Source organism: Heteronotia binoei, chromosome 9, assembly GCF_032191835.1.
Source record: "Heteronotia binoei isolate CCM8104 ecotype False Entrance Well chromosome 9, APGP_CSIRO_Hbin_v1, whole genome shotgun sequence".
NCBI lineage: Eukaryota > Metazoa > Chordata > Lepidosauria > Squamata > Gekkonidae > Heteronotia > Heteronotia binoei.
This window is the reverse complement of record NC_083231.1, coordinates 106,104,089-106,123,390: the sequence shown is the minus strand read 5'-3', so window position 1 is coordinate 106,123,390 and position 19,302 is coordinate 106,104,089. Positions and strand designations below refer to the sequence as shown.

Sequence of the window (19,302 nt, the reverse complement as noted above, 5' to 3'; positions counted from 1 at the left end):
GCAGCCGCGTGCCCCCGGGCCAGGCGGTGTAGCCTGCTATGCAAATGAGCTCCAGGTGGGCTTTTTTTCTACAACAAAAAAACCAGTGGGCCCAACCATTTTTTTGGGAAAAAAACATACTAATGGAGATCTAAAACAGGTTAGAGGAACCAACCGGCGAGTCTCCCTTCTAGATACTGACAATCCGCCGACAAAAAAGGAACAAACGGAACAAAGCAGTACACAAATTGCACCTTAAAGACCAACTCAGTTTTATTCAGAATGTCAGCTTTCGTATTAAGACTACTTGTCATTCCATTTTTGTCTGATGAAGTCTGCTTGGAGCATACGAAAGCTTACATTCTGAAACTTAGCTGGTTTTAAAAGTACCGCTTGTCTACTGGTTTGTTCTGTTGCTTCAGACCAACACGGCTGCCCACTTGGATCTAAAAAAGGAACAAGATTGTGTTGAGACTGTTGCCCATGTTCTTCTCCAACGTCCTCTCTATTTGGCGTCCCGACGGGATCTTTTATACCCCATATTGGCCCAAATTTTAGAGACCTCTGATGATTTTAAGGTGCTTTTTCCTGCTTGATAATCCTGATCCGGAAATAACAGAATTAGTAGCAGAGGGGTTTTTTTTATAGCGCTATGGTTACTCGTCCTGATAAGTAGTGCTGTGTATCAGGTTTTACTGTGCTGCTACTTTGTTTTTATCTTGTAATCTTAATTTTATTCTGTATGGATTACGTATTCTTTTACTATGTAACCTGGCCAAACCTCTATCATATTCTTACATATGCCAATAAAGGCTGTTTTGTGTGTGAAAAGGAACAAGCATACATATAGGGAGGTATCCAGTTCCCATGGCCTAACGCTAGTTTTTTGAATGAAATTTTATTGCTCCACTGCTAATCTCACCCCTTCCATTCCACAAATGGTGGGTTGATAGCATGGGCTTATCCTCTTATAGTCCCTTGTACCAAAGGAATGCTAGTGCAGCAACCGCAAAAAGGGGCAGCACCAGCCGATGGAAATGGTTGTCCCAACACAACACAGGGGACAGTACTGAGTTGCTGCGTTGGTGGGCTCCTACTGGCACAACCAAACACTGAGTACTAAAATGGGTATGAATGATGGAGCTGCCAGCCTACACCTGGCCTTACTGTCCCTTCAGAGGACAGAATTCAGCTGAGGAACCCCCAATCTGCAAGACCTGAGCAAGGCTGTTAATGATAGGACATTTTGGAGAATGTTAATTCATACAGTCACTGTACGTCACACAAAACTGCCTTACACAAATTCAGACCCTTGGTCCATCAAGGTCAGTATTGTCTACCCAGACTGGCAGCTGCTCTCCAGGCTCTCAGGCAGAGGTCTTTCGCATCATCTACTCCCTAATCCTTTTAACTGGAGATGCCAGGGATTTAACCTGGGACCTTTGGCATGCCAAGCAGATACTCTACCACTCAGCCACAGGCCCCCCATCATCCATGACACCTAACATACACACACAAGGCGGGGCTGAGGTTCACAGGTAGAACATCTGCCTTGCATGCAAAAGTTTCCAAGTGTGATCCTCTGGATCTCCAGTTAAAAGGATCAGGTCATGAGAAAGAGACCTTGGAGAGCTGCTGCCAATCAGAGGAGACAATATTGACCTAGACAGTAGACAACAGATAATATGGACCAGTAGTCTGACTCAGTTATAAGGCAATTTCATGTGTATAGTGCCCAGTCGTTGCACAATACTTGAAGCACACAAACCACAGCAAGGAAAAACAGTTTGCCCAGCAAAAGGCCCAGCATGTGGCTTATACCATTCTGTTGTCTTAGAGAACAACGAGAATACAAGTACTGATGTGGAAATGACATGGCCGTGAGCAAGGGTGAAATTCTAGCAAGAGCTCCTTTGCATATTAAGCCCTGATGTAGCCAATCCTCCAAGAGCTTACAGGGCTCTTTTTTGTAAGCTCCTGGAGGACTGGCTACATCAGGGGTGTGTGGCTTAATATGCAAAGGACCTCCTGTAGAATTCCACCCCTGGCCATGAGGAACATTAATAACAGAGATCCTTCCAGAGTAACCAGATGCAAGCCAACCCTACCAGAATCAATGCTGCCCCTTCCCTGCCATTCTGGTCACCAGTTATACTGGCAGCAAAGGCCAACAGAAAGCCAGTTGCTTTTACATAGGGTTGCCATCTTTACTCTTGCAGCTCCTGTGCTTTTCAAAAGTGCACCAACAAACACAATATACTGTGATGAAAATGATGAGGAGGATGATGAGGAGGAAGAGGAGATAATTGGATTTATACCCCACCTTTCACTTGGAGGTTTACAATCTCCTTTCCCTTCACCTTCCCATAACAAACACCCTGTGAGGTAGGTGGATTGCGAGAGCTCTGACAGAAAATGCTCTTGGGAAAACAGCTCTGGCAGAGTTACAACCGACCCAGGGTCACACCAGCACGTGCATGTGGAGGAGTGGGGAATCAAATCCGGTTCTCCCAGATTAGAATCTACGCACTTAACCGCTACACCAAACTGGCTCTCTATAATGAAGAAGAATGCAGATTTATACCCCACCCTTTTCTTTGAATCAGAGACTCAGAGCGGCTTACAATCTCCTATATCTTCTCCCCCCACAACAGACACCCTGTGAGGTGGGTGGGGCTGAGAGAGCTCTCCCAGAAGCTGCCCTTTCAAGGACAACCTCTGCCAGAGCTATGGCTGACCCAAGGCTATTCCAGCAGCTGCAAGTGGAGGAGTGGGGAATCAAACTCGATTCTTTCAGATTAGAGTCCGCACACTTAACCACACCAAACTGACTCTTTTATCATTTTTATTTTATCATATATTCGTCTGATTATTTACAAATTAAATATAACAAGAGATGTTTTACCAATGAGTGGAAGTATCAGAACTATTGTCAGTTTACTGCATGTGATGGGTTGCCACAGTCTATAAAGTACTAGAACTCTTTGGAGAGCTGGATTTCAGATTTGTGATTTGGCTTTGGAAGAAGATGCTGAAATGTTGGTTATTCAGTATCTGGATGCCCCAGCCCGTTATTTTGTAAAAAGAAATCCCTTGGAGAGACAAATTATTCAACCTCCTTCATTCCTTACCTGTGGAAGGCTCTTTAAAACTGAAAGCAGTCTCTAACTTGATTTTATGAAAAGAGACCTCATATGATTACTGGAGCCTCCCTGGCTGTTGATTTGTGGATGGCGGGATACAAATTCAATGTCTTGTCTTCTTCTTCAGACTGGGATATGAGACACTGGAAGGGACCTCAAGGGTCACCTAGTCCAACTCCCTCCACAATCAAGGAAATTCTCAGCTACACCCCATCTCCCACTTCCCCAGTGACCCCTGCTGTATTCCTAGAGGAAGGAGGAAAAAATAGGATCCCTGGGACAATCTGGCTTGGAATAAAATTCCTTTCCGACCCCAGAGTGACAACTGGCATTACCCTGGACATGTAAGGAAGGGCCGTGAGAGCCAAGGACTGGCTCATCCCTTCCTGCCCTCCCCCTCATGATCTGCCTAAGTTCACAGAAGCATCACTGATGTCAGGTGGCCATCTAGCCTCCACTTAAAAACCTCCAATGAAGGAGAGCCCACCGCCTCCTTAGAAAGTCTGTTCCATTGAGGACTGTTCCATTCCTATTCATATCTGACCAAAGAAGCTTTGACTTTCAAAAGCTCATTCTCCCCAAAATCTCTTTAGCCTCAAAGGTGCTACTGGACTCCAATCTAGTTGTTCTACTGCAGACCAACATGGCGACTTTCTGAAATGATTTACCACCTTTGAATCCAGCGGCACTTTTAAGACCAACAGAGTTTATTTTGGGTACAAGCTTTTGTGTGCATGCACACTTCTGAAGACTTGACAGCACGTTCTTCTTCCAAGGGGTACCCTGAAGACTAACAGAATTTAATCCAGCATCAGGCTTTGTGAGTGAACACCCATTCAACTGATGGGATATATCAGGAAGTGTATCTGACAAAAGGAGCCATGAGTCTTAAAAGGCTTATCCCCCCAAAATCTTGTTGGACTCTAAGGTGTTACTATGTTTGAATCTTGCTATCCTTCTATAGAGCAACCCAGCTACCCTCTGAAATTAGTGTGTTATGTGTGTGCGTGTGTGTGAATGTTTAAAGGGCAGTTTAAACCAGATCCAATCAAAAGATAAACTCTTCTGCCAGTGAGAACGCATGAGGACCACTCTCGATTGGTGTTGGCTAGGCAAAGTAAAATTAACATAAAATCTAAGTCAGAAAGTGTGGAACGAAACACAATAAGCAGACCTTGTTACAAAGGTACAAAGATACAGCTGAAGGGCTGGGGTATGAAAGATATCAGCACCTACAGCAAGTGAAAAATCCAAAGTCATTTGAAGACGGAGTATGGGGGAAGAGTCTTGAATGTATTAATGAGGTAGGGGGCATAGCTCAGTGGCAGAGCCTCTGCTTGGCATGCAGAAGGTCTCAGGTTCAATCCCTGTCATCTCCAGTTAAAAGAATCAGGTAGGAGGTGTTGTAAAAGACCTTTGCCTGAGATATTGGGGACCCACTGCCTGAGTAGAAGAAGAAGACCGCAGATTTATATCCCGCCGTTGTGAGCCGCTCTGAGTCTCTGAGCGGCTCACAATCTCCTTTATCTTCCTCCCTCACAACAGACACCCTGTGAGGTGAGTGGGGCTGAGAGGGCTCTCACAGCAGCTGCCCTTTCAAGGACAACTCCTGCAAGAGCTATGGTTGACCCAAGGGCGTTCCAAGGTGCAAGTGGAGGAGTGGGGAATCAAACCTGGTTCTTCCAGATAAGAGTCTGTACATTTAACCACTACACCAAACTGGCTGACCTTGATAGACCCATGGTCAGTGTTCCCTTCAAGCTGAGCTAGTGTGAGCTACCACACAATTTTTTAGCCCCAGGCTCACACATTTTTGTCTTAGCTCAGGAGAAACAGCCCCAGAGCAAACTGATTTATGCAGCAGCTCACAACTTTAATGCCAGTAGCTCCCAAAGTAGAATTTTTGCTTACAAGCCTCCACAGCTTAGAGGGAGTACTGCCCATGGTCTGTTTCAGAATAAGACAACGACATAGGTTCGTCCAGGTGCATCCCAAAGACCAACAAGATTTCTGAGGTATAAGTCTTTGAGTATCAGAGAACATCCAATGGAGGGAGATTTGACTCCCAAAAACTTATCCCCCAAAAAAATTTTTTGTTGGTCTCTAAGGTAATACTGGGCTCAGACCTAGCTGTTCTACCACAGACCAACATGGCTGCCCTCTGAAATTATCCACATCTGTTCACATATTCAATTCTTATTCAACCATTTCATGTTGGATTCTCCCTCTGATGTTATTTGTAGGACAACAGCAACTTTTAGACGTGCAACAGAATGGCCCTGCTCCAACTCTGTGACTCTATGATTCTAATAGCTGACTATCATTTTGCCATCCCTCTCTGAGGGCCAGTTTGGTGTAGTGGTTAAGTGCGTGGACTCTTATCTGGGAGAACAGGGTTTGATTCCCCACTCCTCTACTTACAGCTGCTGGAATGGCCTTGGGTCAGTCATAGCTCTCGCAGGAGTTTTCCTTGAAAGGGCAGCTTCAGGGAGAGCTCTCTCAGCCCCACCTACCCCACAGGGTGTCTGTTGTGGGGGGGTGGAAGAAGGTGAAGGAGATTGTGACCGCTCTGAGATGCAGAGTATAGGGCGGGATATGAATCCAATATCATCATCATCTTCTACTGCTCTTATGAGTCCCTTCACTTCCCAAGTATGTTACACAGGTAGAAGCTCTGGCATAACGGTGGCCATTTCCCCCCAACCAGCTCCACTTCCTTCTGTGGCTTGTCTTCTGCTACCTGTAGAATCATTTGAGATTCATCACATAAAGGACATTATTCATAGGTCTGCATCTATTCTGGGCCAGGCACTTGGGCAAGCAAAAGAAAGCCATTGCTCCATCCTTAATACAGAGCTGTTGGCATCTTATGGGGGGGGGGCAGGGGAAGACAGAGCCTTCTCCACAAATGCTACAAACTTTCAGGCATAAATTTAACAACCAGATCTTGTACTCATCCTTTCACGACTCAATTTTTTTTCCTCTCCCAAAACTTCTCCTTACCGACTGCCATTATTTTTTTGTTCTCCCCCCCACCAGGCTCATTTTCAGTTTTTTTCCACCCACTCTTTCCCCCCATTTATACATTTTTCTCCACTAGTCTTCCTCGGCAATTAGACAGTTTGAGTTAGGTCATCCTAGACCCCTTCCACTGTCAGATCTCAGAATATTCTGGCAGGTTTCTCCCCCCACCTATTTAAAATGGTTTCCTCTCCCTCTGCCTCCATTCTGACAAAACAGCATTCAAAAACAACCCCACAGATCATCGTTGTTCAGTCAGGACTCAGTAACAATGAAAACTCCGAAGGAGGAGGAGAAGGAGAAGAAGAGATTGAATTTATACGCCACCCTTCACTACCTGAAGGTGTCTCAGAGCAACTTACAATCTTCTTTCCCTTCCCTGCAACAGACATCCTGTGAAGTAAGTGAGGCTGAGAGAGTTCTGACAGAAACTGCTCTTGAGAGCAACAGCTCTGTGAGAACTTGTGACTGACTCAAGGTCACATCAGCAGGTACACATGGAGAAGTGGGGATTCAAACTCGGTTCTCCCAGATAAGAGTCCGCACACTTCACCACTACACCAAGCTGGCTCTCTCATACCAAGCTGGCTAGAGAAGAAGAGCCTCAGGAAATCAGTTCTAGATTAACATACATTTTATATTTAGTATATTTATTTCCTCCCCTTCCTAAAAACTCAGGTTGAGACCCATGGGGGGCTGGAGCCCATTCATCCTGAGCCAGACCAGCACACTGTAATCAGGAGAACCTGGTTAGATTCTCCGCTCTTCCACATAAAGCCAGCTGGGTGACCCTGGGCCAGTCACTACTCTTTCAGAGCTCTCTGAGCCCCTAAAAACAAGTCTAGCTTGCCACTGCATAATGCTAAGAGCTAGAACTTGTGGCTGACAGACTGTCTAAGGATCTCCTAGCTATTCCACCCACAATGCGATACAATGATTTTTAATTTATTATTTTTCCTTGCATACCTGCAGGGTTGTTTAGGCTGAGAAAGTGAGAGAGTAAGAAAGAGACCAAGGTCGCCCGTAGGCTTTGGGGCTATCAGGATTCGAACCCAGATGCCCGTCCAGCAATCGCATTCACTCAACCACATTAGCCTGCATGCTACAGAATCGTGAGAATCAACAGATCCTCTAAGCACTTCGACTCTTCCAGAAAAATCCACTTTGCGTCACGTACGCTGCCACAGTATCGCACCTCTGCAATAAATCGGGGAGAAAGACCACAGAGAGCTTCTGAAAAATTCTTCCTTCTCTCTCTCCTGTGTTGCTAAGCTATTTAATTAACCAACAGAGGGGCAATCGAGTCATTCCAAATCTTCAGCTTCCAGTCCCAACCCTATCCGGCTGCACGTCTTCAAAGGGAGACAATGGACACTCTATCATGTCAATCTTTGCTTTAAATACGCATATGTTTATAATCGAATCCCAACCCAGGTTACATAAAATCCAATTTTCCAATTATGTGCTACAGCAAACAGCAAGGAAGACAACCACAGGTATGTATATACATGCGTATGTGTCTCTGTGTATGTGTGTGCCCACATGGGTATGTATGCATGTATATCTCCCTTGCTGTTTGCCGTATATATTTTCTGGTTCAGTAGTGACCCTTAGCTGCTCCATCCAATTCCCCCCTTCAAAAAAAGAAGACATACTTGGAAAATAGTCTACCATGCAGGTGAAATCCAGTACTCAAGTAGCAGAACAAGCTTTCAGAACTCCAGTGAAGCCTGCATTTGTGAACTGGAAGTACTGCCTGTAGTTCAATCCTACCTCAATTCTTCAAAATTCTCCTGCATGTGCATATAAAATGCAAAGCTATTATACTTCAGATTTTCTGCCCTGCTTTTCCTCTGCAGCGGTGTGCCCCCCACATACACATTTCCCCCCAAACTGAACTGAAATCTCTGTCCGGACTGCCAGTCACCCGTCCAAAATGACCTCCCATGGCAGATTTCATTCAGCAGTCCCATTTGCACACGGTGGGACCAGTTAGCCCCAAACGGCTCTTTCCACCGCACTTTCTGCTGTACACAAAACATGGAGAACTAGTAGCAGCAGTATTTTGACACAAAATAAGGCCATGGCAAAACCCCTGCCATTCTCTCCGTTCATACCCCAGGCTTCTCCATACCTGCTTAGAGTGCAATGGGCATCCTAAAGCACATTAGTAAGTATGAGTTACCGAGGCTCAATGCAAGGACTGTGGTTTGATTTGAACCGAGGGCACTGGCGACAGACTGGTAAGTGGTAGCCCCCCCCCCCCCAATTTCCAAAACTAAAGTCTCCCTTCTCCCACTCTGGCCCCCAAAGCTCACACACAAACCAACACACACACACGTGAACTGACAGTGACAAAACGCTGGAGTGGGGCTCCAACATACCTACAGAAAGCACCTACCTTGCCCGGCTGGGCGGCGGGTCAGCCCTTGCCCAATTCTCCCTTCGCTTCCTCGCAGGGAAGGCGCCGGCCCCTTGGCCAGAGCAGCGGCGGGGCCCGGAGAGTCAGCGAGGCGGCGGGCGGCCAGTGCACAGGCAGGCAGGGGAGACGGGCAGGGCGGGCGGGCGCAGCTGCTTCCTCACCGCCAGCCTGCGAGAGAGAGCCAGCCGAGGACGGCCAGACACGCAGGTCGGCGAGAGGCAGCTTGGCGCACGTCGGAGGAGGGAGGGAGGGAGGGAGGGACGGACACAGAGGGGGCGAAGGGCGGGCGGGAGCTCTCGCTGGAGTCGCAGCTCCGACTGCCGCTCGCCTCTGCTGGGAGAGATGCGGCGCATCCCTGAGCGCGCGCGCAAGCACGCCGCTCGGCTCCCGGGAGGGAGGGGGGGGAGCGGAGCCCGGCCAGGCCAGCCTAGGCCGGCCGGTTCACACGTGCGTGCGTGCGGGCTGCAGCGGCCGGCGACTTGGCGCGCTTGAGCCTAAGGGGGGCGCACCGCGGCAGAGGGAAAACGGGGCGGGAAGGACTGGCGTTTGCAAACCCCATCTGCGGTTTATGCCCCAGGAATCTTCTGTGGAGTGGGGCCCCAAGCAGTGCTCCCTCTAAGCTGAGTTAGTGTAAGCGAGCTCACAGGTTTTTAGCCTTCAGGCTCACACATTTTTGTCTTAGCTCAGGAAAAATGGCCCCAGAGCACAATGATGTATGCAGTAGCTTGCAACTTTAATGCCAGCAGCTCACAACTTGAATACCAGTAGCTCACAAAGTAGAATTTTTGCTCACAGGACTCTACAGCTTAGAGGGAACATTAGCACCAAATTGAGAACATAAGACCGCAAGAGAAGCCATGTTGGATCAGGCCAGTGGCCCATCCAGTCCAACACTCTGTCAGACAGTGGCCAAAAAAATCAGGCGCCATCAGGAGGTCCACCAGTGGGGCCAGGCCTATAGCCTAACAGCTTGTGGGGGGAGCACAAAAGGAGAGAAAACATACTAATGCTAGGGTTGCCAACCCCCAGGTAGCACCTGGAGAATCCAGTGGCTCCCCAGATGACCACGATCAGTTCCCCTGGAGAAAATGGCTGCTTTGGCGGATGGAGGGCAGTATATCCCACTGAGATCCCTCCCTTCCCCAACCCATCCTCCCCAGGTTCTACCCCCAGAATCTCCAGGTATTTCTCAACCTAGAGTTGGCAACCCTACTGGTTAACAGGGACAGACGAGTATCTGGGCAACCCAGGTTCGAATTCCCACTAGTGCCATGAAAGCTCACTGGACGTCCTATAGAGAACCGGCTTGAGGCGACTTAAAAATGAAACAGGTGGCATTGAGAATAAAGCATAACATTGTTAAAAACTATTACAAACCCACCATTAAAAACATAGCCAGAGCACAAAACACAACACAGCACATGCAACAGACTAGATAATTCTTATACCCTTTTGTTACAGTTCGACCAGCAAAACAATTTTAAAAGGCCAGCTACTCAAAGGCCCAGGCAAAAGAGAGTAGGGTAGGTGCGATGGGAGGCTCAACAAGAAAGGCATTTCACAGACAAGGGGCCCACCACTGGGAAAGCCCTGTCTCTGGATGCCACTAACTCTCCTCTACACAGAGAGCAGGGCTTGGAAAGGATCTCATTTAGCATAGATGTACATATTGATGCAAATTATACCTTCTAACTTGTTGACATATTGTCTGTGTTTAAAATTTTGGGATACACACACACACTAAACTAAGAAAAAAATTTCCTGGGCTCTAAAGTCTTCAGGGAAGATTCTACAGTAAAAAGGATACATAGCACAGAATCAGGCTCAGAATCCTTTTAAAAACATTTTTATTTATTCTATAGTTAAATACTGACTGATCTAAATGGCCCAAGCTAACTTAGTCTCCTCAGAACTCAGAAGCTGAGCAAGGCCAGCCCGTCAGTATTCGGGTGTGAGACCACCCAGGAAGTCCAGGATGGCTACACAGAGCCAGGTAATGGCAAGCCACCTCTGAATGTCTCTTGCTTTAAAAACCCTGCGGGGGTCATCGTTAAGTCAGCTGCCGATAGCACTTTTCACCACCATATAGATTATTTCTTCAATGCTGTTAGCAATGCAGCAGGCAGAAGTTCAACAAATTAAGCACCTGCATGCTGGGACAAACATCACCTGTTTCTACCTACCTTGTAGCTGAGAAAGAAACCCTGGTTAAAAGTGGTAACCCTGTTTACATACTAGCTCCGTACAGCCGACAAGTCCTGCAGATTGTACTAGAAACCAAGCAGCTTGTGCCTGCAGTTTCCTTAGAATTTAGGAGACCTCAAAATACTCAGATTATTCTCCAATCAAAACAGATTGCAAAAGAACTCTCCTTGCAAAAGAACTCTAATCAGAACACTCATTTGAGGTGTGCCTTGCCTTCCCCCCACCATTGTATTTTGTTCTAATTAAAAATGACAAAAGTTATTATACAAAATGCACTAATTGTAGCTTTACTGCTTTCCTGGTGCTTGGGAATGCAAATCTGGTGGGCGATGCTGTGAGAATTATGAAAAAGAAGGGGAAAAAATAGGCCATGAAAACTTCACATAATTAGTCCGCTCTACTGTAAAAAAGGTTGGCAAAGTGACAGATCCTGGCATTGCCTTCCTTCTCTAAGCGTACCCATGCGAAAAGGAGCTCCTCAGCAAAATCACAGGTACTTGATGGAATTAATCCGCAAAGGCCATACATGGAGATCATAGGTGGGGGTGCGAATTTAATCTTGCTGCCCTTGCTCAGGCGCCTTTAACATCCTGACATGCAGAAATTAAGCAGGTGACATTTTGTGTGTATAAAAGTGTTGTCGAGTCACCGCCAACCTCAGCGAGGGGGTTTCAAGGTGAGTCAGATGCAGAGGTGGTCTGCCATTGCTTTCCTCTGCAGAGTCGTCCTTGGTGGTCTCCCTTCCAAGTACTGGCCCTGCTTAGCTTCGGAGATTGCTAGACCATGCCGCTTTCCTGACTGACTGACAGGTGGGCAGACAGATAAAGTGGCATCACGTGACCCTAGCAAGGGGCTTTCAAGGCAAGTGAGAAGCAGAGGTGGTTTGCCATTGCCTTCCTCTGCAGAGTCTTCCTTGGTGGTCTCCCATCCAGTCTGGTGTAGTGGTTAAGCGTACGGATTCTTGGAGAGCCGGTTTGGTGTAGTGGTTAAGTGTGCAGACTCTTATCTTGGAGAACTGGGTTTGATTCCCTACTCCTCCACTTGCAGCTGCTGGGATGGCCTTGGGTCTTGTAAGAGTTGTCCTTGAAGGGGCAGCTGCTGTGAGAGCTCTCTCAGTGCCACCAACCTCACAGGGTGTCTGCTGGGGGTGGGGGGAAGGTAAAGGAGATTGTGACCTCTCTGAGACTCTGAGATACAGAGTATAGGGTGGGATATAAATCCAGTATCATAAGAACATAAGAGAAGCCATGTTGGATCAGGCCAGTGGCCCATCCAGTCCAACACTCTGTATCATACACACACACACACACTGTGGCTAATGGCCACTGATGAACCTCTGCTCCATATTTTTATCCAATCCCCTCTTGAAGCTGGCTATGCTTGTAGCCGCCACCACCTCCCGTGGCAGTGAATTCCACATGTTAATCAGCCTTTGGGTGAAGAAGTACTGTACTTCCTTTTAACCTGACTGCTCAGCAATTTCATTGAATGCCCACAAGTTCTTGTATTGTGAGAAAGGGAGAAAAGGACTTCTTTCTCTACCTTCTCCATCCCATGCATAATCTTGTAAACCTCTATCATGTCACCCCGCAGTCGATGTTTCTCCAAGCTAAAGAGCCCCAAGCATTTTAACCTTTCTTCATAGGGAAAGTGTTCCAAACCTTTAATCATTCTAGTTGCCCCTTTCTGCACTTTTTCCTATGCTATAATATCCTTTTTGAGGTGCGGTGACCAGAATTGTACACAGTATTCCAAATGAGACCGCACCATCGATTTATTCAGGGGCATGATACTGGCTGATTTGTTTTCAATTTCCAGCATGGCGTTGGCCTTTTTTATTGCAATCACACGCTGTCTTGACATTTTCAGTGAGTTATCTACCACGACCCCAAGATCTCTCTCTTGGTCAGTCTCTGCCAGTTCACACCCCATCAACTTGTATTTGCAGCTGGGATTCTTGGCCCCAATGTGCATTACTTTGCACTTGGGCCCCCTCCTCCATTACTTCCGATGGAAGGAAGGCATTTAAAAGGAGCATGATCACTTTAATTAATTTATTTATTACCTCTCAGTCAGTCAGTCAGTCAGTTTATTGCGGCTCTAGGCCAATCAACAACAACAACACAACAACAACAATACAGCACAACACCGAGCTAAAACGTGACATAACTATCTAATAACTGTGTACAGCCATCAAAATAATGTTAAAATTAAAATTATCTGATATAAGCAACATATAGCTAAGGACAGCATTATACAATCAGATCGCTATTTATTACCTTAAATTTCTGTTTCGCTTCTGAGATCTGATGAGATTGGGCTTTACTATGCAGCCTTCCAGATAAGTAGGTAGGCAGATAGACAGCCATCAAGTCACAACTAATTTATGGTGGCTTTCACGGCAAGTGAGAAGCAGAGGTGGTTTGCCATTGTCTTCCTCTGCAGAGTCTTCCTTGGTGGTCTCCCTTCCAAGTATTAACCCTGCTTAGCTTCTGAGATCTGACAAGGTCAGGCTATACCATGCTGCCTTCCCTCCCCAGGTGACATTTTACTACCGCTTTATTTTCATGCCAAGAAAAGAAAAACATTAAAAGCTTAATTTCTGCTCGCGTGGCAGTTGCTAAAGGCACAAGAGCAGAAAAGGTTAAAGAAAATTGGCAATCCTATTTATGGGGGAGAGTAAATATCACACTAATTGTCTACGGACTAATGCAAGGGAGGCCAAGTCATCGAACAGGAAGGCTTCTGTAACTCTCATAGTTGTGTAGATGAGAAAATTTTGGCAGGTGGTGCTTTTTGGATATTGGCAGCGCTGCTTTCCGATTCCTCTGCCAAGTGAGGATACACTTAATGAGCCTGATGGAGCGGCCTGTGGTTCATTAAAGGATTATGCTGCGAGAGATCTATGCATCTTTCAGGTGCCACAAGACTCTTTAGTCCTTTGAGGGATGCAAGAAACGGAGGGATGCAAATTTAGGCATCCCTGGAGGCTCCTGCAATGGAGATCGACCCAGGGCTCTTTCTGTTCCAAAAACGGGGCAGAAGGACATGTCACATTCCCTTCTCCACTTAAGAGTTGCCAGTTCCCAGCTGGGAAATAGATGGAAGTTTTGGGGGTGGGGCCTGAGGGGGGGTTGGGATTGTGGAGGGGCTCTCCTTTCTGCCTCCCCACCTACCTTGTCCATTGCATAGTAGGTGCAGCTGCATAACAATCCCCGGATTAGGAGAGCGGGCAGCCCACCAGCCACCAGGAGCTTTGCCACACACCCCAGCAGCCCTCATTAACCCCTGGAGAAGCCAGCAGCACTCTTTCTCCACTTCTTATGTGATTTTGGGCGGCGGTTGGCTTGCTGGCCTTTTGACTGGGGTGGGGCAAGGAGAGCCCCAGGTAAGCAAGGCCTGCTTGGACTGGCTGGATCTCTAGCCAACCCAAGCAGGCCTCACTTGTCTTGGGCTCTCCTTTCTTGCGTTGGGTTGCTTTTGGCTGGTGGGAGCCCCCGCATATGCCAATGAGATATGCTAATGAGCTCCACCACCTATTTTTCTACAAAATGGCCCCTGCCTTACCCTGAGCTCAGCCACACCCTGGGGCTTATCAAAATGTTTCATCACGTAGGATTGCAAGCCTCCAGGTGCCTCAGTTACCTATTTTTGGTACAGGCACTGTAACACCCTTGTGAACTGGCACTATTTCTATTTTTGTAAGTGATATCCGTAGTGTCACTAAACTGCTCAAACTGGAAAGTTTTTACTGATGTCAGAGGAGGAGCGGACTCCTATGATCATAGTGGGAAACAGCCTCCTGTATAGATGGGAAAATCCAAGAAGTCAAATATCTCAGAAGCTCACGGTTCACAGGACTCTGAATCCTCCCTTGTAATTTAGGGTTGCCGGTCCCCAGGTCGGGCAGGGGATCCCCTAGTTTGGAGGCCCTCCCCCTGCTTCAGGGTCATCAGAAGGCAGAGGGGATGTCTCCTGGGCACTCCATTATTCCCTATGGAGACTGATTCCCATAGGGTATAATGGTTAATTGATCTGCGGGTCTCTGGGGAGGGGGGCTGTTTTTGAGGTAGAGGCACCAGAGTTTCAGCATAGCATCCATTCCTTCTTCCCAAAACACCCTCCAGGTTTCAAAAAGATTGGACCGTGATGAGCCCCCAAAGAAGGTAACCCTATCCATTATTTCCAATGGAGAGAAGGTATTTAGAAGGTGTGCAGTCCCTTTAAATGTGATGGCCAGAACTTCCTTTGGAGTTCAGTTGTGCTTGTCACAACCTTGCTCTTGGCTCCACCCCCAATGTCCCCAGATATTTCTTGAATTGGGACTTGGCAACCCTATTGTAATTCCACATGCGGACAACGCAGGAGTCCTAATGAATTGATCGCAGAGAATGCCCTTGGGGGAGAGAGGGGGAGGAACACCGTGAAAGTGCTTCTCAGCTCCTCTGTCACTGTTGCTGTTTCTCTACAAATCAGGTAGACTTAAAATCAGGCAGCACCTGATACCTGAACTGGCTGATGGCCAAGCAGGTAGTCACATTTCCACCTTCCTGTGGTTTCATAAGGCAGGTATGATCTGGGGAGCTGACACTAATCCCAAGCACTCCAAGGGTGCAGTCACACATCACATTAAAAGCGGGCGTGTAGCGCTCAAATTTGAACCGCTGAATATTGATTCGATCCAGGGCCGATCAGAGGAGCATCCAAGAATGCGACACATTCCGTTGTTGAGCGATCAGACATCCAATACTATCACACTCTTTTCTTGGCGCGTGCGTGATCAGATGGTGATTCCTGGGAGGGGGGGATCCATTGAACATGAGCCCAACTGTTTGGAGGTGGGAAATCAAACGTTGCTTCAGAGGCGGGGGTGGGGAGTTTCTGGAATTAATGTTGCCCATTCAAACCAGGGAACTGCCAGGAATTACTTTCCTAGAAATTGGCAGTGACAGTGATATCTGGAAATCCTCCACATTGGAAAAAAAAAATTTTTTTTCCTGTTCTGAATAGTGGGATAATGTTCCCCCCCACCCTCTCTGATCCTGTGTTGATTGGAGAAGCAGAAGCGTCACCTCAGATTCCCGGATGATCTGCCAATCCGCATGTCTGCTGGGGCTTTAAAAAAAAAAAAAAAAGGTGGGGGGGCGGTAAACATTCCAAGGGGCAATATCGCGCATGAACTGTCCAAACAGGAAAAAACTGATCTTGTGCCGATTCTTTGAAAAAGGACCAGACTTTCTGTGCTATCAAATTAACGTGGCATTGATCCGCAGCAAGCCGGGATGACCCTGGATGACGCTCGATTGCCAGATATGAATGTCTGGATGAACATATTTAATCCGTCAGCGAGATGGAGCTGTGTCGCCACTAATGGTATGTCTGACTGCACCCTGAGAGTGACAAATCCTTCCAAATCCTTCCCAATTTCAACAGGCTCCATTTTAACCTCTGTTCTCGCAAGAGCAAAGCAGTGGGCCTAGAGATCCCTATCTGAGAAAGATGATGACACTCAAGCTTGGGCAGCGAAGTTTGACTTCTTGTTATGCTTCACTGTGGTGGTTTTTTTCCCATGATCCAAGCAAGGTCTTTTGAAGGTGCTGCCTTGAAACAGCAGCCTGTACCCAAGAAGAAGAGTTGGGTTTTATACCCTGTTTTTCTCCACCATAAGGGATCTCAAAGTGGCTTATAATCTCCTTCCTTTCCTCTTCCCCCAAACAGGCATCTTCTTTGCTATAGTGGAGAGCCAGTTTGGTGTAGTGGTTAACTGCGCAGACTCTTATCTGGGAGAACCGGGTTTGATTCCCCACTCCTCCACTTGCACCTGCTGGAATGGCCTTGAGTTAGCCATAGCTCTTGCAGAAGTTGTCCTTGAAAGGGACAAGCCCCACCTACCTCACAGGTGTCTGTTGTGGGGGAAGAAGATATAGGAGATTGTAAGCTGCTCTGAAACTCTGATTCAGAGAGAAGGGCGGGGTATAAATCTGTAGTCTTCTTCTTCTTGTAAGGCAGATGGGGCTGAGAGGGTTCTGAGGGAAACGTGACAGGCCCAAGGTCACCCAGCAGGCATCATGTGGGATGGGGGATGGGGAATCAAACCCAGTTCTCCAGAGTAGAGTCTGCTGCTCTTAACCATTACACCACACTGGCTACCCAAGCAATTGTCCCCCCCTCCCTTGAATAGCTTTTCTGAGGAGGTCAGGAAAGGTCCACTTTCATTCCACTAGAGTTGCCAGGTCTGACTCAAGAAATATCTGGGGGTGGAGCTAGGAGCAAGGTTGTAACAAGCAGGATTGAGCTCCAAAGGGAGTTCTGACCGTCATATTTAAATTGTAAATATAAATGTCTGAACTGACTGTTAGCCGCCCTGAGTCCGCTTGCGGAGAGGGCGGGATAGAAATTTAAGGTAATAAATAAATAAATAAATAAATAAATAAATAAATAAATAAATAAATAAATAAATAAAGGGACCATGCTCCTTTTAAATGCCTTCCTTTTATCGGAAGTAATGAAGGAGGGGGGCACCTTCTTTGGGGGCTCATAGAATTGCATTCCCTGGTCCAATCTTTTTGAAACTTGGAAGGGGTCTTGAGGAGACGCACCAGATGCTATGCTGAAACTTTGGTGCATCTACCTCAAAAACCAGGGCCCCAGATACCCATGGATCAATTCTCCATTATACTTTATGGGGATTAGTCTCCACAGGGTATAATGGAGTGCCCAGCGGATATTCAGCCCCCATGCACTTTCTGATAACCCTGAAGCAGGGGGAGGGCCTCCAAACCAGGGGACCCCTGCCCCCAACTGGGGATTCGCAACTCTTCGCCACAGATTGTGCAAAAAGAAATTGTTCAGAAGGATGTTTTTAATAAAGGGAGTACTATAGCCTGGAGTAGCCTAAGTGCAGCACAGCTCAGAAGCGAAACAGGGTTAACCCTGGTCGGTACTTAGATGGGAGACAAGCAAGGGAAGTCTCAGATGCTTTGCAGAGAAAGGCAATGGCAAACTACCTCTGCCTATCTCCGGCCTTCATTCTTATTATTGTAGTTTTACCGTCTGCGGGAAAATTCCAGAATGTTCTTATCATACTTAAGTGTTTTTATTGCATCCCTCAATAATTTTTGTAATCTGCAAATAACTACTGGCTAATTTTGTAATCTGTAAATAAATAAAATGTATAGATGAGTAACGACTAACTGCTGCTCAGCAGCAGAATGCACGCTTTGCCTACCCAACCAATATCTCCCAAGAGACTCATGTAGCAAATGATGGAGAAGACCTTTTTGGGCCTGAAAGCCACAACAGAGAGGGCTGTGCTAGATGAACCAACAGAGAGGGTTGCCAGCCTCCAGATGATACCTGGAGATCTCCTGATATTACAACTGATCTCCAGATGAAAGTCAGTTCCCCTGGAGAAAATGGCTGCTTTGGAGGGTAGAATCTATGGCATTGTACCTGCTGAGGTCCCTCTCCTCCCCAAACCCCACACTCCCCAGGCTCCACCCCCAAAATCTCCAGGTATTTCCCAGCCCAGAGCTGGCAGCACAATGGATGTGGTGGGTTCATAGGGCATCCTCTGGATTTATGGACTATTTTGTTTCCAAAAGGAAGAACAACTCCTGACCCCGACCTCCCACAATTGTATACATCCAGTGTTTATTCAACTGGGACAGGATGAAGAAGTGAGGGAGTGGGTCCCACCATGTACAGGAGGGCCAACAGCTGAGTCAAGAATGTTCATTTCCTTCATTCCTTTCATGGGAAACTTGTCCAGAGGCAATTATCTTGACACATGACCCACCCTCCAAGCATTTTGTTCCTGCCACAAGTGATTTATGGATATGCTGTAGGGCAGGGGCGTCAAACTCTTTTGTTATGAGGGCCAGATCTGACATACATGAGACCTTATTGGGCCAGGCCATGTCGGGTTAGGCTGGGCAATGCCGGGCTGGGCCATGTGTGTACCTATTTATGATTATGTAGCAGAGATATAAATTTTATAAAGAACACAGACAAACCCAAATATATATATATTTAAAAATGTAAAACATGCTTAAAATGTTAGCACTCATTGGTTTTTAAAGATGCTTTCTTTGTATGTCTCCCATCCTGGGAACTGGGCAAAGGAAGCTCTGGCTCTTTTCTTCCCTCCCCAGGGGACTGGGGGGGAGCCTCAGCCAATAGAAGGAAGAGAGGCTTGGTTCAGTAGCTGTGCTGTGCAGTTAAGAGAGCCTGGAAAAATAAGCTCTGCCTCCCCCCCTTCCTTTCCAAGGGAGGAGCCTCAGCCAATGGAGAAAATAGAGGCTTTGCTTTGTAGCTCCTGTGCAATTGAGCAAGCCTTGCAAAGCAAGCTGTGATGCAGAAGGAAGCAGTTGACAGCCAGTTGCTCAGGGGATTGACAGGATCTAGGGTTGCCAAGTCCCCTGTAGCGCCGGCGTGATGACGTCATTTCCGGGGGGCAGCAGGTTGGGAACCTCCAGGGTGGGGGAATCCCCGCCCAGTCCGGGGGCTTGGCAGCCCTAATAGGAACCCTCC

At 47.2% G+C, this 19,302-nt stretch overlaps 1 protein-coding gene across 1 annotated transcript in view; it reads right to left on the bottom strand.

Annotated features, from left to right (window-relative positions):
* The window catches only part of PRKG2 (protein kinase cGMP-dependent 2), a 110,658-nt gene extending 102,066 nt beyond the window's left edge, over positions 1-8,592 (bottom strand). The window contains exon 1 of the mRNA XM_060247139.1: positions 8,545-8,592. The gene's annotated coding sequence lies outside the window, so the exon portion shown is untranslated. The remainder of the gene's footprint in view (positions 1-8,544) is intronic.
* Positions 8,593-19,302: the final 10,710 nt, after the last annotated feature.